Below are 12,977 nucleotides of genomic sequence, written 5' to 3'. Positions count from 1 at the left end.
TCAATCATTTTTCAACAACAAAAATTTGAATGCAGAACACGATGTCGTGCCGACCTCTTAAACTACTCTGAAAGCAATCTAACCCTTCCCTCCTACAAAGCCTTCAATTTCCCTAGCAGCCATGTGTTTATCTAAGGGTCCTATAAATGCCCCTAAAGTATCTGCCTCTACCATCAGCCATGGCAGGGCGTTGCACGCAACCACCAAAATACCTCTGACTTCCTCCCCCCGCCCATACTTTCCTCCGATCACTTTAAAATGTCTCTTCGTATTTGCAATTTCCGCCCTGAGAATAAAGTCTCCGGCTATCCATATACTGGGCAACACACAACATCGGCTAGATTTAGATTCAGATTAATCGATGTATCCAGAGGTAGAAATCATCCTTTACTGGAAGGTCACCAACCCGCTGAAATTCATATTCTGAACTGCAGCTTGTGGTCAAGGCGCAGAATGAGATTTCGGCATGGACTAGATGGGCGGAAGAGCCTGTTTCTGGGTTGGAGTGCTCGACGGACCTATGACACGAGAAGACAACTCCAGAATGACAGCCGCGCTCTCCCTCAGTAACTTGACCCTCGCTGTAGTGAAGCCCGGACAACGTTCAATTATTACGGTGCGGGACCAGCATAATGGCAGAAGCTGCAAATTACTATTGATCAGCAAAGATCAAAGGCGGGGTGGTGGATAGTCGTTATATAAATAAGCAAAGAAGGAAATATTGCTCTGATTGTGTGCCTTATGCTATACGGAAATTTGCCTTGAATTGTATTTATATAGCTGTTATATTCAAAAATATGCGTACAATATATAGATTAATTATTTTATGTCTTCAGCATCTGCAGTCTCCTGTCTATGTATGAAATGGTATTTGCATTTATTTGACCTTTGTGCGTCTGATTCATCAGTCGGTCACTTTATTACTAAAGTTGCGGGTAATCGTAAACGTAAGAGATTTTGCGGATGCTGGGAATCCAGAGCAACACACACAAAATGCTGGAGGAACTCAGCAGGTCAGACAGCATCCTTAGCGAGGAATAAAGTGTGGACATTTCGAACCGAGGCCCTTCATCGGGACTGGAAAGGAAGGGGGAAGAAGCCAGAAAGTTGCGGGTGTTTTTGTTGTGTAAAGTTATCTCCCTGGCGTGCACTTGTTTCTGTGTTTATGCGTGTATATGCGCACATGAAATACTGTACAGCGTTTCAACATGGTGGCTAACTTCCGAGCCCCATTCTGCCACCCCCCGGCCCAATCGGGCAACAAACTTTTAATTCATTCAGGGGATATGGGTGCCGCTCTGCTGCACGGGCCGACGACGCCCGCTCGCTTTCGAGTCGCTGCTTCCCTCTGTGGGATGATTCCACCCAACGTGGCAACAGCCAGTCGGCTCCGACCTAAACAGGTTCTGACTAGTCCTGCCGCGCCTGCCTGCCAGCCTGAATGATAAACTTGATTAATTTTTGTTTCTTTTTTTTTGATTAAGTAGAACTAGAAACGCAGAAAAATATGAGAATGAAATTGATTCTAGAAATTAAACAGAATGCATAATTTATTTTCGATTTAGTTTATAGTATATGCGTGGAAGCCATGGTCTTTATATTAATGTGATATTGCAGTGAGTAGCCTGTTATTTTATTTCAAAGGGGTGCTGCAATAAGTCTTTGTGTTATGTTAAGAGTGTCTTTTTGATGTAATTCCCCCACCTCTGTATAACACACATAGACACACGCACAAAGCCCATTGGTGTTTGCCGGGTGCCTGAGTTTTGTGAATAGAAAGTAAATAAGGACTCGGCTCGGCAGCGCGTCGTCATTTAAGAGCAAGCGGCAGAGGGAGAGGGTTCCCCGGCGCAGAGCGGGGGGAGATAATTCCCGGCCGCCCTGCCGCCGCCGCCTCCTCCCACTCTCGCACCGGAGCGAAGCCGCTCCGCTCAGTCTGGCGTTCAGACTGACAAGGGGGAAGAAGAGGAGGACAGCGGCGGTCCTGTCACTCTGCAGCCGGTGAGTACCAATACTGCAGCAAGCCATGGCAGAGTGCTACCCCGTTCCCTCTCTCTCTTTCTCCCTCTCTTTCCATTGTTGGCCACGGCCAAGGTAGCGAGAACGGAGCCGGTTCCGTGTAATTCTCCTCAGAATCTGCAGCTGCCATTAAGCCAGCATAGTGAGTGAAGGAGGGAAGAAGATAAGCCTGACGGCGCCAATATGTGGTGTTTCTTGAGATGTCCCTGCCGACAAGCACCATACTATGGCGGTTCAGCTTCTAACCGTATACAAGTAGTGCAGTGCCTATAGGGGTTCAGTGCGCCTCGCATCCTCGTCCAACTATCTTTTTTAGCGGAATTTAGCAGAGAAACATTATGACCCAAGGAATAAATTGCGTCACTTTCTGCTGAATGGAAAAGTGGAAGCCGGTTTTTATTTTTTAAATGTTTGAGTTTGCATATGTTCTTGATTTTTGGAGCGGAATTGTCCAGAAGCTTCATTCTAAGGACAGAACGACCCCGTCCTACAATATTGAGTATATGAGCCTTTTATAAATGTGTGTATGTGTGTGTGTGTTATTCTGGCAAATCCACGGTGCAGTGTAATAGCTTACATCGTTTTTTTTTTAAAGAAATTTGCATTATTCTGACTCGTCTGCAAAAAAAAACAAGTTAAAAGGGTCACACAAAAGTTGTTTTGACAAATTTGCGTTCTCAAAGGAATTGTAGGTCAGAGCTTGTTAAAACACATTCCCAGCACATGTATTCTCCATAGCTACTCTCTCTCAATTGGAGACAATGTGTAGATTTTATTTGGAGGGAACATACTCTTAAGTATAGTTGCTGTATTACATAGTAGCTAATGGGGTAGGATGGACGTGTACATCAAATTATGGTGTTCAAATGACCAGTTTCTTTCCAATCATCTTAAACTGTAGGAAAAAAAGTTCAGGACTGGAAAGATTGGCCCAAATGCTTCAACTCATTCAGCAGAGCATCCATTCACCAGACACCAATTCCCCAGAAGGAGAATCTCATTTTTTAAAATGTTCTTTCAAATATTTATGCACTTTTTATTTGAGCCCGTTTTCTTAACTCTCTCTGTATCTGAGGCTTAGCACAGCTTGGTTTTTAAATATATACCTCAGACTATAAAGTTGATGTACTTTTTATGAAAAGAAAGGAATGTTAGAATTTAGTTATTAGTATAATTTAATACGCAACTATTTACATTGGCATTTGCATCTATTTACCAAATCAATAACACCCTGAGAATCTCATAGTTTTTAAAGCCTCTATCTAAAACTCTAATAGAACCCTAGTCCATTACAGCACAGACACAAGCTCCTCAGACCAACTGGCCCTGGCTGACCAAGATGCCCATCCACGCTGGTTACATCTGCCTACATTTGACCATTATCCCTCCAATCTGTATCCTATCCGTGTGCCTGTCTAACTGTTTTTAAAATGTTTTTATTGAACCTGTCTCAACCATTTCCTGTGGCAGGTCACTCCTCATACAGTACTTACTTTGTGTGTGTGTCTGTCTGTCTTTTTTTTTAAGTTGCCTTTCAAGTTTCTATTAAATCTCTCCTCTTACCTTAACCTGTGCTCTTTAATTCTTGATTCCCCAGGGTTAGAAGACTGAGTGAATTCACCCAATAATTTCATATTGGCTATAAGATCCCCACTGTTTCCTATGCTCCAAGAAAAATAAGATCCACCTTGTCCAATCTCTCCCCATAACACAGTCTCTCAAGTCCTATTAACACCCTTGTAAACAGAAGAGAGTGTGAAGATGTTGGATAACTAGAGCAACACACACAAAATGCTGGAGGAACTCCACAGGCCAAGCAGTATCTGTGGAGATGAATAGAGAGTGCTGATGAAGGGTCTTGGCTTTAAATGCCAGTTCTAACTCCTCTTTATAGACAACATCCTTGTAAATATTTTCATCACTTTTTTTTCTCAGTGTAATAACATCTTGTAGCAAGGTGACTAAAGCTGGACACAATACTTGGAATGAGGCCTGAATGGCTTCTTGTACAGTGCACTTAGACCTCACAACATTTTTACTGAGTGCCCTGACTGATGAAGGCCAGCATGCAACAAGTTTTCTTTACCACCCTGTCTAACTGTGATCCCTCTGTTCTACATCCTTCAGGGCACCATCATTCATTGTGGAAAGTCCTACCTACATTTGGCCCCTCGTTGATCAAGATCCCCTATGATTTTGATCACCTTCGTCATTGATTTTAGTGTCACCTGTGAATTAATTTTGTTTGTTCTTTACCTTTTTAACACACACTGAGGTTTTTTTTTGATGATCTATTAAGTTTAGTAATAAATTGGGGGTAATTTTTATTGAATGATACAAAACAAAATGAAGACAATTTAAGGCAACACACATCAAAGTTGCTGGTGAACACAGCAGGTCAGGCAGCATCTCTAGGAAGAGGTACAGTCAACGTTTTGGGCCGAGACCCTTCGTCGGGACTAACTGTCAAGGCAATTTAACACGTTTTCCCTATTCTGACTTCTCCAAGTGGCAGTATTCCAGTACTCTTTTCCAGCCCAAGAAGTGTTCTCTAAGTACGAGTGTTCTCGTTCAAACTAATTTTGAGAGTTACTATTGACTTCTGTGTCCGTCTTTTCCTCCTGTTTGGCAGCCCCTTGGATGGAAGATGACTGACGTCCATTTTGATTTTGTGGGTTCCAAACTGACTAATGAGGTGAATGTGGGAGCTGAAGGTTCTTTTACAGAGGGGGCAGCAAGTGCCAGACGGGACATATGGGTGGATAGCACAGTGGACCACTCCTTTTGCCTTTGTACATGTTCTCATAACAGCTTCAATGTTCTTTCTCAATTATGTGCCAGGGATTCGCAGGAATCGGTGGTGACTTAGTCATAGTGGCTTTGAGGACATACTTAAGCCTGTATGTATGTCTGCCTGATAATCCTTTCCCATGACAGGGTTTAAGATAGAGTCTGTTGCAGGGTTCTGATATGGGCAGAGGGGTAGTTTACAAGCAGTGTCTACTCATTGTAGTTAGTGCAGAGTTACTACTACCTCAATGCTAGCGGTGATGGCCTGCGAGGGAACGTTGATGCGGACTTGCTAATCTTTTTGGTGAAACTTTTGGGTTATTGTGAGGAAAGATCTAATACCAGAGGCCATGCATTGAAGGTGAAAGGGGTAGGTTCAAAGGGGATGTGAGGGGTAAGTTTTTTTTTAAACATGGAAAGTGGTGGATGCCTGGAATGCGCCACCTACTATGGTGCTAGACACAAATACATTAGAGGCTTTTAAGAGATAGTTAGATAGGCACATGAATATGAGGAAGATGGAGGGATATGGACGTTGTGTAGATGAGAGGGATTAGTTTTTAGGGGTTTTTCAATATACTTTTTTAGGTGGTTCAGCACAACATTGTGGACCGAAGGTCCTGTTTCTGTGCTGTAATATTTTATGTTCTATGTGGAGTGTTGGTGGTGTGTACAGACTTCAGGCGCCTGGCGCAAGTAGACCAAGTCACGGTAGTGTAGCGACTAGCGTAATGCTTTACAGTGCCAGCAATCGGGATTCAGTTCCCAATGCTGTCTGTAAGAAGCTTGTATGTCACCCCTGTGACCGCAAGGGTTTCCTCTGATTGCTCGGGTTTCCTTCTACAGTCCAAAGACATAGGAGTTAGTAAGTTGTGGGCTTGTTATGTTGGCAGCAGAAACATGGTGATACTTGCAGGCTGTCCGCAGCACGTCCTTAGATTGTATTGGTTGTTGTTGAAAATGATACATTTTGCTGCAAGTTTAGGGATGTTAAGCTCATCGTGTATGGCACGTGTTTCTGTCACTCATTCAGGCACCATATCCCAGATCAAAGCAACTTGTGTTGTATTTGTCTTGTTTAATGATAGATCTGGTTCCTACCATCACCGAAACATCTGCACGTAAAGATTTCCCCTTGTTTAGTCCCTCAAGATCCTCCTTGTCTTTACAACCTTTGGAAAATGTCCTTTAATCTCTGCTGCTATGAATATAACTCCTTATCTCTCCCTGGTACCACTTGCGTACTAAAGCTTGAATACTCTTCCTTGTTACTCGGAATTGAGCGCAGGAGTTGCGTTAGATCTGACAGGTGAATTATAACGATGAATTATAACTGAATTGTAATCTACCAGACGGTGGTTGAGGAACTGTTTTGCTCTGTGTTCAACAGGGAGGATTTCCCTGTGACCAATCGTTTTAATTTCACTGCCCATTCCCATTCCAATATGTTGATCTAAGGGCACTCTCAGGTTGGAGGAGCAGGACCTCATAGTCTGTATGGGTGGCCTCCAACCTGATGGCATGAACATCGATTTCTCTAACTTCCAGCAATGTTTCCCTCTCATGTTTCCCTTTTCTTCCTTTCCCCACTGTGGCTCCACGCTTAACCCTCCCCTCTTCAACTCTGGACTTCTCCACACCTACCCATCACCTCCCCCTGGTGCCCCTCATTCCCTTTCTCCCCTGATCCACTCTCCAATCAGATTCCTCCTTCAGTCATAGAAACATAGAAAACCTACAGCACAATACAGGCCCTTCGGCCCATAATGCTGTGCTGAACATGTACCTTTTCCACCTATCACTTCCTAGTTTCTCTTTTCATCCTTTGTGGCCCACCCACCTGGCTTCACCAATCACATTCTTGTATATACTCCATTTGCACCCCCACCTTAATTTGGTTTCTTCCTTTCCAGTCCTGAAGAATGGTTTCAGCTTGAAACGTCAACTGTTTATTTCTTTCCATGGATGCTGCCTGACCTGCTGAGTTCTGCCATAGGAGGGCACCCACCACCCAAGGAAAAGTGATAGGCAAGTGAGAAGAAGTAAAAGGTCAGAGTGAGGAATAGAGGAAGGGGTGGGATATTGTTCACCGGAAGGTAGTGGCATCCGTTAGACCCGCGAGACCGTGGATCCACACTTAGAAAGTTCCAGGGCACAGGCCTGGGCAAGGTTTTATGGAAGACAGGCAGTTGCCCATGCAGCAAGTCTCCCCTCTCCATGACACCGATGTTGTCCAAGGGAAGGGCAAGGGCTGATACAGCTTGGCACCAGTGTCGTCTCAGGAGTTGCCAGAACGAGGTTGAAGGCAACGTCGGACTGCCTTAGGGATTCCAGCTCCGGATTTGTCCTCAGGGTTTACTCCCGAAGCCTTTCCCGTGAGTGGACATGGCCGCAAGGCAATGGTGGTTTGAAATCAGAGCTCTCCCTCTCTTAGATGGACTGCCTTCCCAGGCTGACGAGCTCCATTTACCTGAAGGAAGATCTATCACTGGAAGGAGAAATCGATATTCATGCCATCAGGTTGGAGGGTAACCAGGAGGAATATAAAGTGTTGCTCTTCCCTGAGAGAGGCCCCGTGTACTCTTCTCTGACCCCTTTTGACAAGTAGTCCCCTAGTCAGGCTGAAAGTTAAAATCATTCATAAGAGTTCTGCAGCATAGAACCAAGCCCTGTGTCCCAACTTGTCCAAGCTGCCATCCTGAGCTAGTACTATCTGCCTACTTTTGGGTCACATCGTTCCAAACCTTTACTATTCATGAGCCTGTCTTTCAGCATTGGAATTGTACCTGAAATCTGGTTCATAATCAACTGACACATGTCATGAAATTTGTTGTTTTACAGCAGCAGTACTGTGTAATATGTAAAAATACTGTAAATTACAATATGAAATGTATATAATAAATATGTAGTGCAGAACGAGAGCAAAGGTAGTGAGGTAGTCTTCATGGACGGTTCAGAAATCTGATGGCAGAGGAGAAGAAGCTGTTCCTTTAGTCTGTGTACCTCTCCCTGATGTTGTAATGAGAAGAGGGTATGTCCTGGTTGGTGAGGGTCCTTACTAAAGGATGCCACCTTGAGGCACCCTGTCCTTGATGGTGAGGAGACTAGTGCCCATGATGGGCCTGGCTGAGTTTACAACCCTCTGCAATATTTCCAATCCTGTGCAGTGGCTCCTCGATACCTTACAGCAATGCCATCAGTTAGAATACTCTTCATGATACATCTGTAGCAATTTGCTGGACTCTTTGGTAATATATCAAATCTCCTCCGACTTCTAATGAGCTATAAATGCTGTTGTGCCTTCTTCATGACTGCATTAGTATGTTGGGAACAGGATAGATCTTCAGAGCTGTTGCCACCCAGGAACTTGAATGTGGTCACCCTTTCCACTGCTGACCTCTCAATGAGGACTGGTGAGTGTTCGCTCAACTTTGCCTTCCTGAAGTGCATCTACCACTCCATATACACACGATCTTCTGTGTGCAAAAGTGTTCCTCTCGGGTCCCCTTTAATTTTGATCCCCTCTTTTTAGATCTAAAATATAGTGTTAGACACCCCTAACTTGGTGGGGGGGGGGGGGGGAGAGGAGACTGTGACTATCCCCCTTGTCTATGCCTTTCTCTAAAGTCACCCTTCGTCCGCTTTCACTCCAGAAAGAACTGTTCCAGCCTCGTATAACTCAAGGTGTCCTGTCCCAGCAACATTGTTGTGAGTCGTTTCTGCACCCCTCACAAGCTTAATCACTTCCTTCTATAGCACGGTGATTAGAACTGCACTTAATTTTCCCAGTGCAGCCTCGCTAACATGCTGTACAACTGTAATGTGAACAGAACAGTTCTGATCAGCAGCTTGGTGGCCCTATTACTTGTGTTCTTATGCAGAGACTATGAAGCGTGTTACGTATTTCTGGGGATGTGTTAGGCAGAGGGTGACGGGGTGGAGATATGTCTCTATCAAAGGAGGTGTAAGGTGTTACTTCCCTCTGCTAGCCTGCAGGTCACCCTTGGGCAAGGTTTAGCAGCTGTTTAGAACTCCCTGATCAGGATCTTGTGATGCTATGAGAGCATGTGATGGATGGTTGTATGAGCAGCTCATACATCTCACAAGTCCAGGTTATGCAACCACTGACACTCGGCAGACAATCTCTGAAGAATATTGATAATAGCTGGGGTCACCCACATTGTAATGACACCGCCCAGAAGAAGAAAATGGCAAACCACTTCTGTAGAAAAATTTGCTAAGAACAATCACAGTCGTGGAAAAACCGCGCTTGCCCACGTCAGGCAATATAGCATATAGACGATTAAACAGAAGCTAGGCAGAGTAGAGCAGTGTTGAAGTTTGCAAGCATTGCAGATGTGGTGGACAGTGGGAAGAGATTGTCTAAAATGACAACAGGATCTAGGTCAACTGGGAAAGCGAGCAAGGGAATGGCGGGTGGAATTTAACTCCGATGAATGAAAAGTGATGTATTTTAGGAAACTAAACTAAGGCAGGATTTGCATAGTCCAGTCCTCTTTATCCTAATATAATGCAGCACTTCCTTGCAGTATTGTCAGAGTGTCATAGAGCATATACCGGCCCACTGGCCCATCTAGTCCATGCCAAATATTATTCTGCCTATCCCCATTGACCTCCATACCTCTCAAACTTCTCTTACATGTTGAAATGGAGCCCACGTCCACCACTTCCACTGTCTGCTCGCACCACACTCTCATCACCTTCCAAGTACTAAAGTTCCCCTTTGGGTTTCCCTTGAGTGTTTCACCTTTCACCCTTATCCTATGAAGTCTAATTCAAATCACACCCAACCTCAGGAGAAAAAGCCTGCTTAGATTTTTATACCTCTATCAAATCTACCCCCATTCTCTCATTGATACTAAAATAGATGGTATGTAGACAGTAAAGATTATCAGAAACCTCAGCAGGATCCTGATCAGCTAGATATATGGGTTGAAGATTGTCAAGTGATTTTCAATTTAGACTTTGGAAAGTTGAACTGTCGTAGGACTTGTATAGGGACCGAGGAATACAGGTATATAGTCCGCTGAAAGTGGCTTCATATGTATACATAAGAAAATGCATTTGGCATGCTGGTCTTCATCATTCTGGGTATTGAGTTTAGGAGTTGGGACAGCCAGAGACGCATTCCCAGGGCAGAAATGCGTAATATGAGTGGGCATAATTTTAAGATGATTGGGGGGGATGTCAGAAGTAATTTTTTATTTAAACAAAGTAGTGGGTGTGCAGAACACCCTGCCATGAGAGCTGATGGGGGCAGCTACATTAGAGTTATGTAAGGGACTCTTAGATTGGCATATAGATGATAGAATAATGGAGGGCTATGTGGGAAGGGAGGACTAGATTGCTCTTACAGTAGAAATTGGCACAATATTGTGGGTCGAAGGGCATCCACTGAGCTGTAACCTTCCACGTTCTATTGTGTTGAAGTGATCAAGAAATTGGAGAAACCCTACTCTGAGTATCGTGGATGATTTGGTCATTCTGTTGTAGGAAAGACGCCATTAAACTGGACAGAGTGCAGGGAGTATTGACAGGAATGCTTCTAGGACTTGAGGTTCTGAGATGCAGGAAGAGGTTGGGCAAACTTGGACTTCATTCCTTGGAATGTAGGAGATGGATGGGGGGCCTTATGGAGGTGCGTGCAGTCATGAGGAGTACAGATAGGGTGAATGCATATACTCTGTCTTTTCCTCAGAGGGGGAGAACTGAAAACAAGAGATTTATGGTAAGACATGATGGATTTAAAAGGGACTTGAAGAGCAACTACTTCATGCAGAGAGATGGTGCGTCTCTGGAATGAGCTGCCTGAGGAAGTTGTTGAGGCAGGTACAATAGCAACTTTTAAAAGACTTTTGGATAATACAGGGTGAGGATTTTAGAGGATACAGTGTAAATGCAGGCAGATGGGACTAGCTTGGTGGACAGCATGGACAAGTTGGGCCAAAAGGCCTGTTTCTGTGCTGTATAATTCAACTCTATGTAAATATAATTACACTGACTCTATATTCCAGCACCGGTGTCTCAGGTTCCATTCTGCCACTGTCTCTAATGAGTTTGTCTGTTCTCACCATAACCTGGGTTTCCTCCAGGTGCTCTGGTTTCCTCCCACATTCCAACGACATATGGTTTATATGTTAATTAGATACATGGATGTAACTGGGTGGTGAATCTATGGAACTCATTGCCACAGGCGGCTGAGGAGGCCAAATCATTGAGTATATTTAAAGTGGAGGTTGATAAGTTCTTAATTAGTAAGAAAGTCAAAAGTACAGGAAGAAGGCAGGAGAATGGGGTTAAGAGTGATGATAAATCAGACAGGATGGAATGTGGAGCAGACTAGATTAGCCAAATGGCCTCATTTCTTCTCTTATGTCTTGTTGTGTATAACTGTCCAAGGCAAATGCATGCTCTGTACATGGAACTAGTATTCCTGGTGTGGAGTTGGCCAAATTAAATGTAATGCTGTTGTAAGGTTTCTGTATCATTTACCCTGTCCTTCTTGCAGTGTAGGACAGTGTTCTGTTTGCTTTCTTAATTAGTCGCTATACCAGCCTGCTAATATTTTGTTTATTGTACAAGGTCACCAGAATTTCTCTGAACATAAGCATTCATTTTAGGCTTACATCATATGCAGGTAAGTAACACACACAAAATGCTGAAGTAACTTAAGGTACGCAAGGGAACTCGAGGCCTGTTGGAGGTATGCCTACTTTTGAAGAAGTTTGAAGAGTTCCTCCAGCATTTTGTGTGTGTGTGTGTGTAGCTCTGGATTTCCAGCATTTGCAGGATCTCTTGTGTTTACAATATAAGTAATCTGCTTTTCTGTTCTGCCTAAACCTCTCATTTTCCCACATAATGTTCCAGCAGTTTGGCTGTACTTCAGTGCATGAAAGAAGGAATTGTCAGACCTCCCAATAGAATCTTGTTGAACGAGGAAAGATAAAACGTGCAGATAAGCTACCACAATTGATTTTGTGAAATGGTGGAACAGATCATCTGTTGAGCAGTAAGTAGAAGCAAAAATCACATGAATAGTTTATGCACTCACTTAGCTTTTCCAAGGAAACTCAAGCACTCGCAAAACATAAGCCTGAAGTCCAGGCCTAAAGCAAAAATCTTTGCAAATACACACAAGTCTACCAAATCCAAATAAGACAGATCATTAGATCTCCCTCCCAAATGCAAGCACAGTTGTATAGTCTTGTCTAACTGCACGATAGCATAGGAGTATAACAGTAGTCTGGGGGTAGTGCAGACACTTTCAGTGCCAGCAATCACTGATTGGAATTCACTTCTGCTGTCTAAGGAGTTTGTTCATTCCACTGTGACCGTGTGGGTTTCCTCTGGGTGCTCTGGTTTCCTCCCATAGTCCAAAGACTTGTGGATAACGTTACTGAGTTATGGGCATGATATGTTGGTGCTGGAAGCATGGTGACTCTTGCAGGCTACCCAGCAAATCCTCGCTGACTGGATTTGAAGCAAACTATACATTTCACTGTATGATTGGATGTACATGTGACAAATAAAGCTAGTATTTCTATCTTTCTTTGATTCTTTTCCAGCATCCAATAAAAGAAGAACCAACATCTCTCCTTTCTGAATGTACCTCATATTTCCATCAGTCCTGGTTAAATCTTCCTCAAAGTTCAAAGTACAATTTGTTATCGGTGTACACTGCATTCAACCCTGAGGTTCTTTTTACTGCAGACATGCTCAGCAAATCTATGGACTAGCAATTGTAAGCAGGATCAGTGAAAGAGCAAGAAACTGAAGAGAACAAACATAGAAACATAGAAAATAGGTGCAGGAGTAGGCCATTCGGCCCTTCGAGCCTGCACCGCCATTTATTATGATCATGGCTGATCCTCCAACTCAGAACCCCGACCCAGCCTTCCCTCCATACCCCCTGACCCCCGTACCCACAAGGACCATATCTAACTCCCTCTTAAATATAGCCAATGAACTGGCCTCAACTGTTTCCTGTGGCAGAGAATTCCACAGATTCACCACTCTCTGTGTGAAGAAGTTTTTCCTAATCTCGGTCCTAAAAGGCTTCCCCTCTATCCTCAAACTGTGGCCCCTCGTTCTGGACTTCCCCAACATCGGGAATAATCTTCCTGTATCTAGCCTGTCCAATCCCTTTA

The 12,977-nt window shown here is 43.9% G+C and overlaps 1 protein-coding gene across 4 annotated transcripts in view; it reads left to right on the top strand.

Annotated features, from left to right (window-relative positions):
* Positions 1-1,748: 1,748 nt before the first annotated feature.
* The window catches only part of LOC134355027 (volume-regulated anion channel subunit LRRC8D-like), a 138,431-nt gene continuing 127,202 nt past the window's right edge, over positions 1,749-12,977 (top strand). For 2 of the 4 annotated variants that reach the window (XM_063064679.1, XM_063064678.1), the window contains exon 1: positions 1,749-2,001. The gene's annotated coding sequence lies outside the window, so the exon portion shown is untranslated. The remainder of the gene's footprint in view (positions 2,002-12,977) is intronic. The other 2 variants (XR_010019952.1, XM_063064677.1) reach the window with 1 other exon arrangement.

This window comes from Mobula hypostoma, chromosome 12, assembly GCF_963921235.1.
Source record: "Mobula hypostoma chromosome 12, sMobHyp1.1, whole genome shotgun sequence".
Classification (NCBI taxonomy): domain Eukaryota; kingdom Metazoa; phylum Chordata; class Chondrichthyes; order Myliobatiformes; family Myliobatidae; genus Mobula; species Mobula hypostoma.
The sequence above is the reverse complement of the archived record's forward strand: the minus strand, read 5'-3'. Positions and strand labels throughout refer to the sequence as shown.